This window comes from Sorex araneus, chromosome 3 (assembly GCF_027595985.1).
Source record: "Sorex araneus isolate mSorAra2 chromosome 3, mSorAra2.pri, whole genome shotgun sequence".
NCBI lineage: Eukaryota > Metazoa > Chordata > Mammalia > Eulipotyphla > Soricidae > Sorex > Sorex araneus.
This window is the reverse complement of record NC_073304.1, coordinates 228924152-228930151: the sequence shown is the minus strand read 5'-3', so window position 1 is coordinate 228930151 and position 6000 is coordinate 228924152.

Here is a 6000-nt window from a genome sequence, read left to right as displayed (position 1 = left end):
GGGACAGCGGGTCTCAGGAGCTACGGGACCAGGAGGTTGCAGGGGCCTGACTTGCTCCCCAGGTCCCCGGAGTTCTCGGCCACACCGGGGGCCACCAAAGGCCACAGCCTCTGTGCAGAATCAGTCGGGATGTATGTGTGTGGGGCTGCCCCAGCAAATCAGGGCCCCCCTGGTGCTAACCCAGAGAGAGGAGGGAGGCAGGTGGAGCAAGGAGCAGAAAGAGCGGGGATGCACCCGGCGAAGGGGGGTGGGGCCAGAGGAAACCGGAAGCAGCGGATCTCCCCTGCGCACACACAGCACAGCGGTTCGGGGACTGCCCGTTTCCTGGGGGGGGCTGTCGCGGGGCCAGAGACAGGGCAGAGGGGAAGTTGCTTTCCTTTTAGGTGGCCCACACAGGTTCCATGCTTGGCCCTTCACGTGGTTCCTTGAGTCCTGCTAAGGAGACATCCCTGAGCACAGAGCCGGGAGTCAGCTCTGAGCACTGCCAGGTGTGACCCAGACCCTGATGCCCTACTCTGCACTCGTACCCCCCACCCAAGCAGTAAGAGTAATAATAAAAAACATTTCACTTGAGGGGCTGGAGCGATAGCACAGCGGGGAGGGCGTTTCCCTGGCACGCAGCCGACTCGGGTTCGAGTCCCAGCATCCCCTAGGGTCCCCTGAGCACCGCCAGGAGTGATTCCTGAGTGCAGAGCCAGGAGTAACCCCTGTGCATCTCTGGGGGTGACCCAAAAAGCAAACAAACAAACAACATTTCACTTGAGCAAGGGACCGCGGGGACCGATGGGAGAAGAGACGGGGCACCAAGGACCCCAGTCAGCCCGCCCACCGCCCAGAGGAAAGTTGCATCAACAGGAACTCACCTGTGGGGCTTCCTTCTCCTTACCCCCACTCTCCTGGACCTGCTCGAGCAAATGGATGAACAACGGGATGACAGTGATCCAGTGACCCAGTGATGATGTCACTTTGATGTTAAACCATAAAATATCTCCACTGGGTGGTGAGTGAGATGGGTTACAGACACCATTTGGATGTTCAGCTGTTCGCAGACAAATGAACACGGCGATCGACCGTACATTTATCAACCACTTACAAATCATTTGCAGAAAACTTTCCATATTCATCTCATACACAGGTATCAAGTCACTTCTTTTTATTTTTGTTTTTTGGGTTTGTTTGGGGTGGGGGGTACACCCGGAGATGCTCAAGAGTTATTCCAGGCTCCGCACTCGGGAATCTTCCCTGGAGGCACGTAGGAGTGGGACACCGGGGATCGAACCTAGGTTGGGTGTATGCAAGACAAATGCCCTACCCTCTGTGCCCTCTGCTATCTCTCTCTCTAGCTACTCAAAAAAAACTTGCTGTCGGTGGGGCTGGAGTGATAACACAGCGGGTAAGGTGTTTGCCTTGCACATGGCCAACCCGGGTTAGAATCCCAGCATTCCATATGGTCCCCTAAGCACTGCCAAGGGTAATTCCTGAGTGTAGAGCCAGGAGTAACCCCTGAGCATCACCGAGTGTGACCCAAAAAGCAAAAACAAGACAAAACAAAACAAAACAAAGCAACTTGCTGTCGGGGCTGGAGCAATAGCACAGCGGGGAGGGCATTTGCCTTGCACACGGCCAACCTGGGTTAGAATCCCAGCATCCCATATGGTCCCCCAAGCACCGCCAGGAGTAATTCCTGAGTGCAGAGCCAGGAGTAACCCCTGAGCATCGCTGGGTGTGACCCAAAAAGGAAAAAAAAACAACTTGCTGTCGTGCGTTTGCTCTTGTTGGAATGGCCACATGATGTTCTCAACAATCGTGCTATTTCCGTGGGCTCTGGTGGGGGTGTGGAGGGGAGGAGAGGAAGTTGGGTGTAAGGCTGAACCCCCGGAACCCCCGAGGGAGCAGGATCCAGCTGCACAGGACGGTCCAGGCCCAGGGAACCGCAAGTCCCCAGGACACTGGCAAGCCACGCGACACCACAGAGGTCAGCGCCCCTCTCTGGGTCACCTTCTTTCCTTCTGATCTCTTGCCTCTAGGCTGCTCGGAGGCCCCTATCAGCCAAGCTGACAGGAAGAAGGGGACGAAGGAGACTGAGGTGTCAGCTGACCCCTGGACTTTGGGGAGCGGGTGGTAGGTGTGTAGAGATGGGGGCGGGGGGAATCAGGCCTGGGCGTCTTGGGGTAGAGAACATGGAATTGACAGTCCACAGGGTTTGGAAGTCACTGCGAGCCCCCCACTAAACGGCCCGTCCCAGACGGGTTCCTCTCTCTCCCTGAGCCTCCGTGTCCTTGGACAGGAAATGGGACACTCAGGAGCCTGACTTGTGCGTAGGCGGTAGGTGAGTCTGGGGAAAGTCCCTGAGAGCCACCAGCACCTGAGGGCGCCCCCTAGAGGTGGCAGTGGATGCGCTGCCATCTGCCCTGGTGAGCCAAGACTGTGCCCCATGGTCAGACAGGGTTCCCAAGGGGAACCCCCCGCCTTGTCCCCCAACATGCTGGTTTAGGGAGTTGGCAGCTCCCGGAACTCAACCTCCGGGAAACGGTTGGGAGACACAGTCCAGTGGTAAGAGTGATTTGTATCATTAGGAGCAAGCTCATGGGCGTATTAGCAAACCATATTCAAGGGCATGGGCTGGAGCGACAGCACAGCGGTTGGGCGTTCGCCTTTCACGCGGCCGACCCGAGTTCAATTCCTCCGCCCCTCTCGGAGAGCCCGGCAAGCTACTGAGAGTATCGAGCCCGCGTGGCAGAGCCTGGCAAGCTACCCGTGGCGTATTCGATATATTCGATATGCCAAAAGCAGTAACAATAAGTCTCTCAATGAGAGACATTACCGGTGCCCGCTTGAACAAATTGGACAGTGATTCAAGGGCATAAAATCCCCACCCCCAACCCTCCAGTGGGCAGCAAGTAAAATGGGTTACAGACACCATTTAGATGTTCAGCTATTCACGGACAAATGAGCACAGGCTATCGGTCACACATTTGTCTCCGGTTTACAAATCATTTGCAGGAAACTTTCCATATTCATCTCACGCACAGGTATCAAATCACTTCTCTTTGCTTTTTTTTTTTTTTCTGGCGAGGGGAGGAGCAAACTCCACAGACAGCATAGCACGCAGCTTCCGAAGCAGCAGGAAGTAGAATGACCAGGCCAGGGGTGACCCCCACCTTCAGATCCCCCCCAATTTCTCCAGCCGGGGCTTATGTTCCAAGTCCTTCTTCCTTGCCTGCCTCGGTTGGTCCCGGAGGCAGCCTGTTCCCCTTGGCTGAGTGTCCATACGGCGGGTGGTCCATTGTCAAGGCGAGGAGAAGATTCTAGACACTTCGACTGGATTGAGCAGGTGTGGAGAGCCTGGCAGGAGAGGCCGTGGCTAAGTCATTCTCCTTCAAGAGCCAAGGCCTCTCAGGGGCTGGAGCGATAGCACAGTGGGTAGGGCGTTTGCCTTGCACGCGGCCGACCCGGGTTCTAATCCCAGCATCCCATATGGTCCCCTGAGCACCGCCAGGGGTAATTCCTGAGTGAAGAGCCAGGAGTAACCCCTGTGCATCGCCGGGTGTGACCCAAAAACCAAAAAAAAAAAAAAAAAAAAAAAACAAGAGCCAAGGCCTCTCTCTTTCTGCTCACAATTTGGGTTGCTTCTCTGGAGTCTTTGTCACTTGTTTTGTGACTTATTTCTCTCCTGGTGCAGCTTCTGCACTGAAAACTTGCTGGTTTTTTTTTTTTTTTTTTGGAAGGGGTAAGAGTTGTAAAATAGTATGTATATAACATGAGCCTCTTTACAGAGCCCCTTTACGGAAATACAGAGTGTGTGTGTGTGTGTGTGTGTGTGTGTGTGTGTGTGTGTGATGTTTGCTAAAAGGTTAATTATAGTTCAATCCTTGGTCTTCGGGCCTAGCTGGGTGACTTACTGGGCTGTGGTGTGGGAGCCTCTGTATGGAAATGCAGTGTGTGTGTGTGTGTGTGTGTGTGTGTGTGTGTGTGTGTGTGTGTGTGTGTGTGTGTGTGTGACGTTTGCTAAAAGTTCAAACCTTGGTTTGCGGGCCCAGCTGTGTGACTTGTGTGACTTACTGGGCTGTGCTGTGGGACCAGGGATTACAAAACCTCTCGAGGGTGATTTCCTTATGCCCGGAACCAGGCTATCGAGCCGCTGTTGGGGTTACGTAAGACAGCCAGCCCTCCTCCGAGTCCCTCACGGATCTGCCCCGGACCCTGAAGAAACGGTCCCCGCTGTCAGCACGCCACAGGACAAGTGTGCAGGTGACACCGAAAAACACTTCCGTGGGCCACATGCTCTCAACTTAGCAGGTTCCGGGCACATAAGGGCTGTCGGCGTGCAGGGCACATGACCGGGGCCCTGGGTTCCAATCTGGATACAACTGCACCTCCCCCCCCAAAAGCTATAAGCCACAACTCAGTGACATCAGGTGCCCCTTGGAGGGTGCTCAGCCCAGGGAATTTGACTCAGCCTCCCGGTTTGGGGCCAAGTTCAAGGAGAAGAGAGCGGAGACGCACCCAGGGCCACGGGGCTGTGACATTCCAGGGCTCTGTGGCCTGCTCTGAGGCCTGAACCTTCACTTCCAGGAGGCCAAACCACGGAGGGAATAAGACACCGCTTCTGGAACATTCTAACCGCCACGCCACACACACCGTTTCACTTGCTGAATCTAGCTGCCCCATCTCCCACGGAGGAGAGTACCTGCCTGTTTACAGATTCTTGGTGCTGGGCGGTAGCTCCTGGTGTTCTCCTCGACCAGCAGGGGACAGGGAGGGACTGGCCAGCCCCAGGCACCGCGTGGTCAGACCAGGGCCGTCTCTCGCACGCACCGCCACAGGAAGCCCCGTGTGACTCTGTGACTCTGTGACTCGGCGTTTTCTGTGGCTGGCCTGGCCGCGCTCCTTCGGGCACATTTTTGAGATGTGTTTTAGTAACGCCAGAGGGTTTGGGTAAATACCTCCGGCTCCTGATCTCCAGTTACAGCCACGGCTGCGTCCAGTGGCGCCCGCCTTCCGACGGGGCCTTGGCGCCTCTCTCTTCGGATCCCGATGTGTTCGCCCGGGGCTCTGAGTTTCCGGGGAGGGGGCAGGATGCCCAGCTATGTTCAGACTCAGAGAAGCAGCAAGGACCTTTGGGGTGCTGGGTCCTGCCCAAACTAGCTGCTCAAGGCTTCCTCCTGGCTCTGTGCTCCGGGATCCCTCCTGGCAGGGCTCTCTTGGAAGGACCCTCTGCAGTGCCAGAGGTCAGACCTGAGTCGGCTGTGGGCGAGGCAAGAGCCTTATCCTTAAGCTGGGCTCTCTCTCCACGCCCTGAGATCTAAAACACACAGTAGGGGAGCAACGAAAGGCCAGCGGCGAAAGAACTGGAAAGCTCATCCGCAGGACTGAGCCGGGAGGTTGGATGGGACGATGTCTTGGCGAGCAGGCGGGGGCAGGAACTTCATTTTTTTATTAATTTATTTATTTTTTGCTTTTTGGGTCACACCCGGAGATGCACAGGGGTTACTCCTGGCTCTGAACTCAGAAATTACTCTTGGTGGTGCTCGGGGGACAATATGGGATGCTGGGAATCAAACCTGGGTCGGCCGAGTGCAAGGCAAATGCCCTACCCACTGTGCTATCCCTCCAGCCCCAGGTGAAGCACTTCAGTGGTTACAGGTATTGAACCACTGGGTGCAGGGAGTTGTCATTAACAATGAACAGCATTGGAAGCCACTGTGTACCTCAATAAATAAGGGGGAAAAGAGGGAAAGTAAGAAATAAAAGGAAGGGCAGAAGGAAGGGGAGAGGGAGGGAGAGAAAGAAAGAGAGAGACAGAGAGAGACTGGAGAGATAGTACAGCTGGAGCTGGTGAGGCGCTTGCTTTGCAAGCAGCTGACCTGGCTTCAATTCCTGGCACCACACACGTCATACACCCACCACCACTGTCCCAAGCAAGCCAGGAGTGATCCCTGAGCACAGAGCTAGGAGTAAGTCTTGAGCACCACTGGGTATTGCCCCCATCCCCAGAAA